Genomic DNA, 15,887 nt, shown 5'->3' with positions numbered 1-15,887 from the left:
CTTCCGCAATTACGGATGGCTGGAGTAGCAACCTGGCTCAAGATTTCTCCTGGGGGCCTCCAACGACTTGTTGAGTCCCTGCGACGTCGTGCTGCTCCGCTACGCCGGGAAAAAGGAGGACCGACACTATATTAGAAGCTACCTCATGACCTTTGTCACCTCACTGTATACCAACATAGAATACAGAGCAAATACACGAGCTGCCAAGTATACCCGACGTCTCTCGACACTGCTGGCATGTATGAATGAATGTATCTATGTTTGTATGTAAAGCGGTTGGACAAAAAACTAAAATTTGGGCACAGCTCGAGAAATACATGCTTGAACACAGATGCAGATGCTAGCCACATCCGCAAGTTGCAATGTTCTACTTGACCACGAACAAGAGATGTGCAACGTTCTCAATACGCTGGAAATGTCAAGTCACGGATGGAACAGTTTTCTGTGTACTTAGTGCATTACATCGGAGCTAAGTGTCATCGACCGTGGGCAAATTGTTGGTGGTCGAATAGTGGGTGCTTCAATAACCAAGGGAGACGAAGCGTTTGGTGTTCCCAGACACTGTAGCGAAGGTTTAACCCATATACGGGGAAAGCGGAAAACATCATCCGCTAAGGCCGGTATTACACTATCAAATTTCTTTGTCAAATATCTTTGTGAAAAATCTTTGTCAAAGATATTTGATGGTGTAATAGGGAACTTTGTCAAACGTCGTCCAATATTTGATCAAATCTGGGGCCTCGCTGTAGATTTGATCAAAGAAGTCGCTTGTCTTCTGTTCACTGCAATGTCACATGTTACCACATGGAACGCTAGCATCGCTGCAGCGTTCTGTCGTCTGTAGTGTTTTTATAAACATTGACGGTAAATACAATTGGTGTGTGCCGACAACTACAAAATTAATAGAGATGTATGAAGCTGATGAGGCGCTTTACAACGTGAGGCACCCTGAATACAAAAACAGATTAAGAACATTGGACACCCGACCTGATCTAACCTAACCTAACCCTCTCCTGTAGCAAGGAATCGAAGTGTTACAGTGAGCACGCTTCTGCAGATGTAGCAGTTCTTAAGTGAATATTGTGCTTTGTGATATCAGGATACACTTCACTGAGCACATATAGAAATGTATGCTCATCCATTCTTAAGTATTTGATGTACGACTTGACGTCCTCCGCTATAAGCTCACGTAACAAGTTTTGTTGAATGCTCTTTTATCGTGTCGTCGTAAAACCCACAGCTTCACCCAGGTATGTTTCCTTTTCCCCCCCCGTTTCTCTTCCACATGTGCACACAGTGCAATTGTGGTACATGCAACTGCTGAGGTTAATAACAAGTTGTTGTTGTCAGCCATCTTGAACTTTGACGAAAAATATGATGACAGTGTAATAGCCCTTCTAGCGCTACGTCGAAGATCTTTGTCAAATATATTTGACGGAATATTTGATCACATCTTTGATCAAATCTCTGACAAAGAAATTTGATAGTGTAATACCGGCCTAAGCCACAACGCAGAGGAAAGCGTGTTTGACCGATCGTGACAGACGGACACTGAAGAGGGCTGTGATGAAAAATCGTCGGGCGACAGCTGCAAAAGTCAACGTCAAAACAACGCGAAGGGAGCTCCGTAAGCAAATAGCAAATAGCGGGAGGGGGGGGGGGAGAAGGGGCGGGTAAGCTGGAATTATTAAACCACCCATCAGTGACGCTAATACTCATAACAGAAAACTTTGTGCCGAAGCCATAAAACCTCGGCAATGGAAGAAAGTCTTTTGATCGGATGAGTCTAGTTTCACATTGTTTACAACTTCTGGCCGAGTTTACGCTCCAAGTGTGAAACATGGCGAGAGTTCGGTGATGGTTTCGCCAGCAATATCGTGGTATGCCACGGGTCTCGCGACTGCTCTAAAAGGATGCATTAATGCCAAGGGTTGTGTGACTATTTTGGCTGAACAGGCCCATCCCGTGGTATAATATCTGTCACCGAACGGTGATGCCGCATTCCAATACGACAGGATACTGCTCGCACAACGCGCATCGTCCAGGAATTGCTCTGTGAGGACGGAGTGGAATGTCTTATCTCCCTTATGTACCACCGCCACCACATCGCAAAATTATTGAGTTTTATAAACTCTTTCAAATTCTGAAGGTGGCAGGGGTAAAATACAGGGAGCGAAAGGCCATTTACAATTTGTACAGAAACCAGATGGCAGTTGTAAGAGTCGAGGGGGCACGAAAGGGAAGCAGTGGTTGGGAAGGGAGTGAGACAGGGTTGTAGCCTCTCCCCGATGTTATTCAATCTGTATATTGAGCAAGCAATAAAGGAAACAAAAGAAAAATTCGGAGTAGGAATTAAAATCCATGGAGAAGAAATTAAAACTTTGAGGTTCGCCGATGACAGAGACAGCAAAGGTCCTGGAAGACCAGCTGAACGGAATGGACAGTGTCTTAAAAGGAGGATATAAGATGAACATCAACAAAAGCAAAAGGAGGATAATGGAATGTAGTCGAATTAAATTAGGTGATGCTGAGGGTATTAGATTAGGAAATGAGACGCTTGAAGTAGTAAATGAGTTTTGCTATTTGGGGAGCAAAATAACTAATGATGATCGAAGTAGAGAGGATATAAAATGTAGATTGGCAATGGCAAGGAAAGCGTTTCTGAAGAAGAGAAATTTATTAACATCGAGTATAGATTTAAGTGTCAGGAAGTCTTTTCTTGAAGTATTTGTATGGAGTGTAGCCATGTATGGATGTGAAACGTGGACGATAAATAGTTTAGACAAAAAGAGAATAGAAGCTTTCGAAATGTGGTGCTACAGAAGGATGCTGAAGATTAGATGGGTAGATCACATAACTAATGAGGAGTTATTGAATAGAATTGGGGAGAAGACGGGTTTGTGGCACAACTTGACTGGAAGAAGGATCGGTTGATAGGAATGTTCTGAGGCATCAAGGGATCACCAATTTAGTATTGGAGGGCAGCGCGGAGGGTAAAAATCGTAGAGGGAGACCAAGAGATGAATACACTAAACAGATTCAGAAGGATGTAGGTTGCAGTAGGTACTGGGAGATGAAGAAGTTTGCACAGGATAGAACAGCATGGAGAGCTGCATCAAACCAGTCTCTGAGCTGAAGACCACAACAACAACATGATCTACTTTGGAGAGAGATATGCTTGATGGCTATCCATCTCCATCATCGTTACTTGAAGTTGCCAGTATTTTGCAGGAGTAATGGTACGAGACTCTAGAAAACTATACAGGACCTGCATTTGTGCAGTCAGAGACGACAGGAAGCTGTTTTGAAAGGCTACGGTTTTCCTAAACATACTGGGCATGCTACTGTATTGTGTCTTTGATGTTTGCATGTTTTTGCCCACACTGAGTGTGCGTGTGTGTAAAAAACTGTTTCAAATACTACAAATAACCCTATAGGTCGGGCAACCACAGCTAAAAACTTGTACATAATGTGAAGGACAAACAAACAATTTAAAATCAGACACGGTGAAATAGTCTGTATTAAAACTGAGTGGAAGACCACACCCACAATAGCTGGTCATTGTGTTCTCACTTTATGAAGACCGATTTCATCCCCTTGAGGCACGTCTTCAGGTCATATGAAATTCGTACTTCATGTACCACGAATTCCCAAGGTACAAGAACGCGCAGTATCATGTCACTCCTCGGCAAAACCTGGGATGAAACGGCACATGGGCATGGGATTTTAACGATGGCTGTCCGGGATCGTCTTGACTGTGTTTGGGAGATGTATTGGTGGTCATGCATGCTTCGGATCGGATGCCCATCTGCCGATTCATCCAAGGTTTTACCGAATAGTGACATGTTTTTACGCGCTCTTATACCTTGGGAATTCGTGGTACATGAAGTATTAGTTTAATATGACCTGATGATACACCTCGAGGGTACGAAACCGGTCGTCATACAGTGAAAACACAGTAAACAGCTATTGCGCATTTGGACTTTCACTAACATCGGACACTGTAAAACAGTATAGTGCATTGGTCAGACATGGTAAAATAGTCTAATACATGCACTAGACTATTTTACAATGTCTGATTTTAAATTGTTTGGTTGTCCTTCACGTTATATTTCAAATATTGCTGTACATACACTCCTGGAAATGGAAAAAAGAACACATTGACACCGGTGTGTCAGACCCACCATACTTGCTCCGGACACTGCGAGAGGGCTGTACAAGCAATGATCACACGCACGGCACAGCGGACACACCAGGGACCGCGGTGTTGGCCGTCGAATGGCGCTAGCTGCGCAGCATTTGTGCACCGCCGCCGTCAGTGTCAGCCAGTTTGCCGTGGCATACGGAGCTCCATCGCAGTCTTTAACACTGGTAGCATGCCGCGACAGCGTGGACGTGAACCGTATGTGCAGTTGACGGACTTTGAGCGAGGGCGTATAGTGGGCATGCGGGAGGCCGGGTGGACGTACCGCCGAATTGCTCAACACGTGGGGCGTGAGGTCTCCACAGTACATCGATGTTGTCGCCAGTGGTCGGCGGAAAGTGCACGTGCCCGTCGACCTGGGACCGGACCGCAGCGACGCACGGATGCACGCCAACACCGTAGGATCCTACGCAGTGCCGTAGGGGACCGCACCGCCACTTCCCAGCAAATTAGGGACACTGTTGCTCCTGGGGTATCGGCGAGGACCATTCGCAACCGTCTCCATGAAGCTGGGCTACGGTCCCGCACACCGTTAGGCCGTCCACAGGACTACATCCAGCATCTGTACGATCGTCTCCATGGGAGAATAGCAGCCTGCATTGCTGCGAAAGGTGGATATACACTGTACTAGTGCCGACATTGTGCATGCTCTGTTGCCTGTGTCTATGTGCCTGTGGTTCTGTCAGTGTGATCATGTGATGTATCTGACCCCAGGAATGTGTCAATAAAGTTTCCCCTTCCTGGGACAATGAATTCACGGTGTTCTTATTTCAATTTCCAGGAGTGTATTTTAATGCGTTAACTACACTGAAGCGTCAAAGAAACTGGTGTAGGCATGCCTATGCAAATACACAGACATGTAAACTTGCAGAATACGGAGCCGCGGTCGGCAACGCCTATATAAGACAAGTGTTAGATCGGTTACTGCTGTTACGACGGCAGGTTATCAAGATTTAAGTGAATTTCAACGAGGTGTTATAGTCTGCACAAGAGCGATGGAATACAGCATGACGGGACACATCATCTCCGAGGTAGCGGTGAAGTGGGGATTCCCCCGTACGACAATTTCACCAGTGTACCGTGAATATCGGGAATCCGGTAAAACATCAAATCTCTGCTACGTCCGGAAAAAGATCCTGCAAGAACGGGACCAACGAAACTGAAGAGAATCGTTAAAGGTGACATAAGGGCAACCCTACTGCAAATTACTGCAGATTTCAATGCTGGGCCGTCAACAAGTGTCAGCGTGTGAACCATTCAACGAAACATCATCGATATGGGATTACGGAGCCGAAGGCCCACTCGTGTACCCTTGGTGACTGCACCACACAAAGCTTTACGCCTCGCCTGTGCCTGCCAGCACCGACATTCGATTGTTGATGGCTGGAAACATGTTGCCTGGTCGGACGAGTCTCGTTTCAAACTGTATCGAGCGGACGGCCGTGTACAGGTATGGAGACAGCCTCATGAATCCATGGACCCTGCATGACAGCAGGGGACAAAGCTGGTGAAGGCTCTGTAATGGTATGGGGCGTGTGCAATTGGAGTGATACGGAACCTCTGATAGGTCTAGATACGGCTCTGACAGGTGAGCCAGACGTAAGCATCCTGTCTGATTACCTGCATCCATTCCTATCCATTGTGCATTCCGATCGACTTGGGCAATTCCAGTAGGACAATGCGACAACCCACACGTCCCGAATTGCAACAGAGTGGCTCTAGGAATACTCTTCTGAATTTACTCTTCCGCTGGCCACCAAACTCCCCAGACATGAACATTATTGAGCTTACCTGGGGTGCCTTGTAACATGCTGTTCAGAAGAGATCTCCACCCCCTCTTACGTGATTATGGACTGCGCTGGAAGATTAATGGCGTCAGTTTCCTCCAGCACTAGTTCAGACACAAGTTGAGCCCATGCCACGTCGTGTTGGGACACTTCTGTGTGCTCGCGGGTGCTCTACACGATATTAGGCAGGTGTACCAGTTTCTTTGGCTCTCTAGTGTATATTCAGAGAATGTCGAACAATTACCTTGACGTACCCACGCTCTAGACACGTTACCTGGTCTGTCACTTCAGTACAAGAAAACAGGACACGAGGACGAGGTGTATTCACTAAATGGTGGCGCATTACTAAAATAAATTTACGGCAGACGTCGGAAAAATTACAGAAATAAGTGATAAGTTACAGACCCGCTATTAGCCGACACACGCAAGTTGAAATGCCCAAAAGAATACACGAATTGCGCGCTTTCTTTGCCGTTGGGACATAACTGTGACACCGGTCTGCACCATTTTGTTTACATTGGACGTGCTTTTTATGTTTCTCGTCTGAAGCAGGGACTACAGCATCGAACCTTTTCCAGGCACCACTGTTACTCTAATGGAGCTCTTGCGTTGTTGCATATAATTCATCACTTAATTTTCGTGTTACACCTTCGACAGTGTGTTAACATATAGCTTTGTTAGAAGCCACATGAACCCGAGAATCACTTATTATTTCTTTTTTACCTTATCAGAGTGTGGTGTGCGTACTGTAAGACCTTCAGTACACACACCATCAGATTATTTGACTTGTCGCCCTAACGAAGTAGGCGAGTGTCAGCAATATGTCTCGTGGTCTTATCGTGGCGTGTTTATCTTCTGCCGTTAGGTCAGACGATAGAAATTCCACTTGCACGCTTAGAGTAGCAGATTGACGGTGACCAACTTTAAACAGAACTTGATTAATTTTCACACACATTTTTTAAAATAATAACAAGCATAAAAATTACTTAAATTGGTTCTGGATGCTATTAACAATTGACAATCTGAAGTTCCTATGGTATTGGTACGTTAATCTTATTCTCACATATATCTCTGATACTTGACAAAAGTGTCTATACATTTATCTTCATGCCTGTGTACAGGAATATGGTAATCTTATTACGCGCAGACTGAAACTTGACTATAGACTGGTACAGGCAAATGTAGAACTCTTGTAGACTGGTGCAGACAAATGCAGATTGACTAATCGGAGGTCTGTACACTCATTATAATACGTCGCGCGTTCATATATCACTGCGCGATGCGATCCGCGAGGAGAAAAGGTTCTACGTTAGCAGCAATCTCATTGGCTGCGTTACATATTAATACGCGGATCGGCGGAAGCAGGATTTGGTCCGTCTCTATGGCAGCGCCATCTCGTAGTGCGGAGACGGACGAGCGCTGCGCCTGCGCTGTTGTGCTTAGCGGGGCGCGCTCTAGTGGGAAAGTTGTGTACGGGCTGACTACGCGTAACTATGTACACAACACAGTGCTTATTTTCAACGCTAGGATCGTGCACTCAGTTTCCGTACTAGGCCACGACTAGCCTCACACTCCTGTTCTCACGCTCGTCATACTCGCCGAAATGCAGCGGAAAGGAGTGAGCAACAGCGCCTTGGTATTCAATGTGTGCAACCCTCAGCATCGTACTCCTACTCGCTACGCTTGTGGTGTCTACAGATCCAGTGTGTACTCACCCGCGCCGTGATCCAGGCCCCGCGGCCGCTGTGGCACGAGGATGGGACTGAAGCGGCGGCGTTCCTGGAAGGCGGCCTTCACATTGGCGGCGGTTGCTGCGTGGGCGGCGGCGGCGGCACGGCAGGGGCAGGGGCTGGAGATAGCAGCGGCAGGAAGCCGGGGCGATACCGCAAGCCTGCAACACCAGGCGCCGAGTCAGCTGGGGAGCCACACACACACACACACACACACACACACACACACACACACACACACACCTTTCAGGCACTGTTTTCCACTTATTAACTGTGTGGTCCACAGACACTAAACCAGAATGAAAAATGCTCCTATCGTAGCACAAAAAAGGCGAGTACGTCCTGCGGAGAGTTACGGAAATACAAGAAGGGAACTAGCTTTTAGACTTATTTGGCACCTTCAAAGACATTTAAATCAAAACAATTTTGCTTTTCTACACTACTGGCCATTAAAATTGCTACACCAAGAAGAAATGCAGATGATAAATGGGTATTCATTGGACAAATATATTATACTAGAACTGACATGTGATTACATTTCAAGCAATTTGGGTGCATAGATCCTGAGAAATCAGTACCCACAACAACCACCTCTGGCCGTAATAAGGGCCTTGATACGCCTGGGCATTGAGTCAAACAGAGCTTGGATGGCGGGTACAGGTACAGCTGCCCATGCAGCCTCAACGCGATACCACAGTTCATCAAGAGTAGTGACTGGCGTATTGTGACGAGCCAGTTGCTCAGCCACCATTGACCAGACGTTTTCAATTGGTGAGAGATCTGGAGAATGTGCTGGCCAGGGCAGCAGTCCAACATTTTCTGTATCCAGAAAGGTCCATACAGGACCTGCAACATGCGGTCGTGCATTATCGTGCTGAAATGTAGGGTTTCGCAGGGATCGAATGAAGGGTACAGCCACGGGCCGTAACGCATCTGAAATGTAACGTCCACTGTTCAAAGTGCCGTCAATGCGAACAAGAGGTGACCGAGACGTGTAACCAATGGCACCCCATACCATCACGGCGGGTGATACGACAGTATCGCGATGACGAATACACGCTTTCAATGTGCGTTCACTGCGATGTCCCCAAACACGGATGCGACTATCATGATGCTGTAAACAGAACCTGGATTCATCCGAAAATATGACGTTTTGCCATTCGTGCTCCCAGGTTCGTCGCTGTGTACACCATCGCAGGCGCTCCTGTCTGTGATGCAGCGTCAAGGGGAACCGCAGCCATGGTCTCGGAGCTGATAGTTCATGCTGCTGCAAACGTCGTCTAACTGTTCGTGCAGATGGTTGTTGTCTTGCAAACGTCCCTATGTGTTGACTCAGGGATTGAGACGTGGCTGCACGATCCGTTACAGCCATGCGGATAATATTTCTGTCATCTCGACTGCTAGTGATACGAGGCCGTTGGGATCCAGCTCGGCGTTCCGTATTACCCTCCTGAACCCACCGATTCCATATTCTGCTAACAGTCATTGGATCTCGACCAACGCGACCAGCAATGTCGCGATACGATAAACCGCAATCGCGATAGGCTACAATCCGACCTTTATCAAAGTCGGAAACGTGATGGTACGCATTTCTGCTCCTTACACGAGGCATAACAACAACGTTTCACTAGGCAACGCCGGTCAACTGCTGTTTGTGTATGAGATGTCGGTTGGAAACTTTCCTCATGTCAGCACGTTGTAGGTGTCGCCACCGGCGCCAACCTTGTGTGAATGCTCTTGAAAGCTAATCATTTGCATATCACAGTATCTTCTTCCCGTCAGTTAAATTTCGCTTCTGTAGAACGTCATCTTCGTGGTGTAGCAATGTTAATGGCCAGTAGTGTATTTCTTAGTATTAGTACCCATATCGTATAACATAAGGCTTCGTCTCAAGTAATGTTACATGATGCCATCATGTCATCCAACATTGAATTTCTCATTTCGTGAAATATGAAACCACCTGTCATTACAGTTTAGGATGCATGGATCCCCAGTCCGAGATACTTCCTATTATAGATCCACCCCCACACTTAGACATTTCCTATTACAGATCCATGCCGATTCTTGGATACTTCCTGCTGTAGATGCAGCCCACTCTCTCAAAAGCACATAAATTTGTGTATTTCTTCTTACAACCTCACCATGCATGTGACAGGGATTGGGTCGAAGACAGCTCACTGCGCTAGGGGCTCACACAAAAGCGAGATGTTCTGATTTAAATGTCCCAGAAGTTGCCAGATAAGTCTAAAAGCTAGTTCTCTTCTTCCACATCCCAAACCCTGCCCAAGACATATTCACCTTTTTTATGCTACGACAGTAGCATTTTTAATTCTGGCTCTCAACTTCTACTTTACCATAATCTTCACATCAGACCGTCATACCTTGGCAACCGACGTTTTTCTTGACTCAGGCAACGACTGATCCGATATGAGTTTTTTATTGTCTTTCGAACCACGTAGCTTATCTCGTGGCAACGGATAAAACTTCCACAAAACAAAGACCAATAACTATATATATTTTTCTAACTTATTACAAATTTTGAACCGACTCGCACAAGTTTGAAACATAGAAGTGGTGCGCGTAAAAAATAAACCGCACAAAAAAACGCTTATTTATTTGATTCGTTTCACGCCATTTCTGTGCACTCAATTCACACGAGAACGTATTTTACGCCTTACATTGAGCTCTGCTTTAAATCATCGTATCTCGGTAACGGATAACGATTACTGGATTTTAAAAAATTCGTTTTGAATTTATCCATTTGTCTACCTGATCTGTTCGAGATTCAGTTCTGCCATCTTAAAGGGTGACTGCTTTTGCACCTGAAATCGGAACGGTGTACATTCAAATGGTGCCATTACCTGAGCATTAATTTTAGTCCAGTTAACATCTTTTGCAAAAGGAACTAGTCGATTCGCACAATTTGCCTGGGTGCCAGCTACTGTTGTCGTTCAAACGTTGCTTAATATACCGAAAAATAGCTGCAGTAAGACATTCGAATGGCTATACAAATGGCCGCTGATCCGGGCTAAACCAAACATTTTTCACCAACTGTTCCTAGCTCAAATAGGAACCGAGCACCAAGACTCTCCCAGACCGCGATTCTGCGCTGGTCCTTCAGTCGTATATAACGGTAAGGGGCAGTCGCATGAAAACGAGAGAGACGGAGCAAAGTCAATAAACAGTTCATTATTTCAAAAGTAGTCTCCATAACTTTTAATATATTTATCCGACTGCGAGACAAAACGATCAACACCTTCATGGAAAAATGTCTGCACTTGTTTACCGAACCATGATTGTACCCAAGTGTGCAGCTCTTCAAGCGAAGCGTATCAGTGGCCAAAAATTCGGAAATCGCACGGGAAGAGATCGGTGTTGCACGGAGGATGTGTCAAGCGTTTTCCAGCGAAAGTTCTGCAGCGTAATCTAAACAACCTTGCCAACATGTGGGCCCTCCCACTTCGGTCGAAAACTCATGAGTACGGCCACGGTGTTCCGTAGGCAGCCGCAAACATTTTCCACGAAGCCATTTTCCTTCTTGTCTGAAAGTGTGACAGATGTATTAACAGTTATGGCGCTTAGTTTTGAAATGATAAACAGTATGCTTACTTTTTTTTCTATATGTCTCATTTCCATTTGACTGCACCTCACACTTGCAAAACTCCTCGTGATATGAAAAGTGCTAATACAAATACTATACTATCTCACAGTGGATGCATACACCGGTGGTGCATCAATTTTGCTCATTTTTAGCGCTACTGTAGTACATATTTACAGTAATATGTTGCTCTAGTACTATGTGCTTCCGAAGTTTTTTCGAGAAATCGAGGTCCAAAGTTTCACGAGCGGCGTGTTGAATGTCGTACGAGAGCGACATCTGTCGGGTAGTGGCGTTACCGCAATCGGCTAACATACTTGTAGTCTCATCCTATTTCATCCAAGTCACTTTTGTGTTTTCTGATCTACCAAACACAGGCATCGCTACACCGAATCAAGTTTGTTCTCTGACTGCTACTAATAATGATAATGACAATTATTAATGCGGTACATTCGTAGTGAGAGATAATCCAGATTTAGTGAAATGGCCAGGTATTTACCGACACACTGATGCTCGTATCGAAAATACAGTTTATGTTATTCTAAGTAGGTGTAGTCCTGTATGTCTTCCCGCGATACGCACATTTTTCTTCTATTTTAGCCATCTATGTCCCATGTAAATTAATTTCCTCGTGATTTTGGCTTATTTTCTGATTTTCAGTCGTTCCGCTATTTCTTCATAATTTCGCGCTGTTCCTTTCTTCTCACTTTTGTCCATACAATAATGCGCTTTCTGGACTTTTCCTGAAAACCCCAAACTTCCTAACATTGTTTCGAAAAATTGGTCGCCTGAAGTTCATTTCCGCTAAGTCCTTTTTCGCTTCAACTGATTTGTGTCTTGGGATTTTTGTCGAAATCGTCAATTTTATTTTTCTCTAAGTTGGTCTTTCCGGGTTCATTCGAACCAAATAACCATAAAACGAAATTCTCCTTTTCTTGAGAGCTTCAGATAGTTTTTCAGTTTGGGTGTGGATTTCTCAAATTATTACTTCTCGTGCAGCACACTCAACTTTTCTTGCGTATTCCTTTCTTTCTCGGTCATTCAGGTAGCAGAAGTAGATTTAGTTCTTAGACACATTCTGTGAATGAACTGATCTTAAAGGGTGACTGCTTTTGCACCTGAAATCGGAACGGTGTACATTCAAATGGTGCCATTACCTGAGCATTAATTTTAGTCCAGTTAACATCTTTTGCAAAAGGAACTAGTCGATTCGCACAATTTGCCTGGGTGCCAGCATTCAGGTAGCAGAAGTAGATTTAGTTCTTAGACACATTCTGTGAATGAACTGATCACACATAGTGACAGTGGAAGCGATTTCGCTACGCAGATAAAAAATTTTAGCGTGAGAAGCATTTTGCGCCATATCCGTTAGTGCCCCGGGTGGCGTCGCATTTCTGATGCGTTCCACTGACGACAGAGGTCGCGAAAGTTCAGCGGAGGCCTCGGCGGGTCGTGACTCGAATGAAGAAACAGCAGAAAAGCGTCGCATGAATGCTGAACAGCCCAATACAACGAGTTCCATTACGACGGCGTTGTTCGTCTTGCAAGGAGAAAAACCCATTAAGAGATTCCGACAGCGACTGGAGTGGTTCGCTGGAGTCACTCCATAATTCCAAATGGTATTCGCAGTCGTGCTTTTGCAAATACGCATTAAGCCCCCTTTTACCCGGAATCGACTGCACGCGAACGTGCAACGCCGAAAAAGAATTCTATCTGGTGTAAACGCGTCAGCAAACGACATTCGGTCGTGCTTGGTTTGTCTACACTTGTGTGCCGCAGTGTTCCGCTGGTTACCGACCTTTTAGCGAACCATCAAAGACAGTTCGAGTACTCTCCGCTAGCAGCACGGAAATCTTTCGTGTGCTTTCTTGCCAGCTTCTGTTGTTGTTGTTGTTGTGTGTAGCGTGAGACGTAGTGGTCACCGAAGAAAATGTACTGTTGCTGGTAGAAGAATATAGACACGTTACGTGCTTCTGGGTTCAGAGATATTCACAGCGCAAATGCGGTAGGAAAAGCAATACGATTGGCAGAAAATTGCCAAAGCACTCAAGTGGATTACTGGCGACGTGAAAGAGACGATAAACGCATTAGACGCTTGCAATAGCGGGAAGGGAGTGAACAAGCACAAGCTTTGTAATTCTTTTTACAGAAAATGTAAAGCACAATAAATTTCCTTGAACGTAAACTAGCACGATAATGCTGATTGAAATTAGAACTATACAAAAGAACTGATCATTAGCGTTGCTTACATCCGTGGTATCTGTAATTACATGGCTGATGTTTCGCTGTTGTGGTTAAGGTTTTCGGTGATACATACAAGCCGGCCGAAGTGGCCGTCCGGTTAAAGGCGCTGCAGTCTGGAACCGCAAGACCGCTACGGTCGCAGGTTCGAATCCTGCCTCGGGCATGGATGTTTGTGATGTCCTTAGGTTAGTTAGGTTTAACTAGTTCTAAGTTCTAGGGGACTAATGACCTCAGCAGTTGAGTCCCATAGTGCTCAGAGCCATTTTTTTGATACATAAAAATGGTTTACCTGGGATCACACTGTCTGCCTTGTAATAACCGAAACAGTAGATTTGATCAAGAAGTCTATGTGACAGGTCGTATTTCCGGTAGTCCCTACCAGACAAAACACAACCCATTGCCGGACAATTTGCCCGTTACAGATAAACTGATCAGTCATATTTGTGACAACGTACCGATGATAATCCACCAAGTTAACACGCCGCTACTGCTTACGTCCTCTTTGCATGGAACAAGTACCAAAGAAAGCATTCTTTCAACGCTCACTTCACCCTTTCCTTAATGGCTAACGTTATTAAACGTCTATTACAGTGCAATTCGCGCTCGCTGGGATTTAAAAAAAAAAGACAGTTTACTTGGCTTCCTCAGAACACGAGACACATCAGTCTGCGTTGCTGCTACACCGTGGCTACATACGACTCAGCATATTTCAATTCCGGGCTATCACATCACGCGAAGAGATCGCGATGATGGATATGGCGATACTGCTATCTTGATTAAACATGGAACTGACTACACGCTCCTGCATGTTGATCTGTGCGGAGACTGGTGATGCAATAGGAGTGCCTTTAAAGGCTACTGGACATAACACACTGAAGTGCCAAAATAAACAGGTACACGCATGCGTATTCAAATACGGAGATACGTAAACAGGCAGAATACGGCACTGCGGTCGGCAACGCCTATATAAGGCAAAAAGAGTCTTGCGCAGTTGTTAGATCGGTTACTGCTACTACAATGGCAGGTTATCAACATTTAAGTGAGTCTGAACGGGGTGTAATAGTCGGCGCACGAGCTATGGGACACAGCATCTCCGAGGTAGCGGTGAAGTGGGGATTTTCCCGTACGACCATTTCACGAGTGTACCGTGAATACCACAAATCCGGTAAAACATCATATCTCCAACATCGCTGCGGCCGGAAAAATATCCTTCAAGAACGGGGCCAATGACGACTGAAATTGCTGGAGATTCCAATGCTGGGCCATCAACAAGTGTCAGCGAGCGAACCATTCAACGAAACATCAGCGATATGGGCTTTCGGAGCCGAAGGCCCACTCGTGTAGCCTTGATGACGCAGGACATTAAACTTTACGCCTCGCCTGGGCCCGTCAAAATCGACATTGGACTGTTTGATGGCTTGAAACATGTTTCCTGGGCGGGTGAGTATCGTTTAAATTATATCGAGCGGATGGGCGTGTACGGGTATGGAGACAACCTTATGAATCCATGAACCCTGCATGTCAGCAGGGGACTGTTCAAGGTGCTGGTGGCTGCGTAATGGTGTGGGGCGTGTGCAGCTGTAGTGGTATGGGTCCCTGATACGTCTAAGTACGACTCTGCCAGGTGACACGTACGTAAGCATCCTGTCTGTTCACCTGCATCCATTCATGTCCTTTACGCATTCCAATGGACTTGGACAATTCCAACAGGACAATGCGACACCCCACACGTCCAGAATTGTTACAGAGAGGCTACAGGAACATTCTTCTGAGTTTAGATACCTCCGCTGGCCCCCAAACCCTCCAGAAATGAACACTATTGAGCATATCTAGGATTACTTGGAACGTGGTGTACCGAAGAGATATCCAACCCCTCGTATTCTTACGGATTTATGGACAGCACTGCAGGATTCATGGCGTCAGTTCCCTCCAGCACTACTTCAGACATCAGTCTAGTCCATGACACATCGTGTTGCGGCACTTCTGCGTGCTCACGGGGGCCCTATACGTTATTAGGCAGGTGTACAACTTTCTTTAGCTATTCGGTATATAAATCTCTTATCCGTACACCCAGCACCAGAGGAGAATATAAATTGTGAAAGATTATAGTAGGTGACCTCGTTTGCATCATTCGGCTTGGGATCCGTCACATAGACACAGAATAGGAACACTGCTAGCGGAGGTAATAGAACATGACAACTTTACAATACTGAATGATTGTACACCTATTCGGCCCACCAGGTCAGCGCAACGACCCAGTGCTGTGAACATTTGTTTCTCATCTCCTACCATTGCGATAGCCGCCACGTGGGGGGTAGTGCATG

At 45.6% G+C, this 15,887-nt stretch overlaps 2 protein-coding genes across 3 annotated transcripts in view; one reads left to right on the top strand and one right to left on the bottom strand.

The window, feature by feature from the left end:
• Positions 1-15,887, bottom strand: part of LOC126198535 (uncharacterized) — a 531,369-nt gene that overhangs the window by 144,088 nt on the left and 371,394 nt on the right. For both annotated transcript variants that reach the window (XM_049934933.1, XM_049934934.1), the window contains exon 4: positions 7,707-7,882. The gene's annotated coding sequence lies outside the window, so the exon portion shown is untranslated. The remainder of the gene's footprint in view (positions 1-7,706; positions 7,883-15,887) is intronic.
• Positions 1-15,887, top strand: part of LOC126199395 (uncharacterized) — a 90,289-nt gene that overhangs the window by 63,439 nt on the left and 10,963 nt on the right. The window lies entirely within an intron of this gene.

Source organism: Schistocerca nitens, chromosome 8, assembly GCF_023898315.1.
Source record: "Schistocerca nitens isolate TAMUIC-IGC-003100 chromosome 8, iqSchNite1.1, whole genome shotgun sequence".
NCBI lineage: Eukaryota > Metazoa > Arthropoda > Insecta > Orthoptera > Acrididae > Schistocerca > Schistocerca nitens.
Note: the sequence above shows the minus strand (reverse complement) of the source record. Positions and strands in the feature narration are given on the sequence as shown.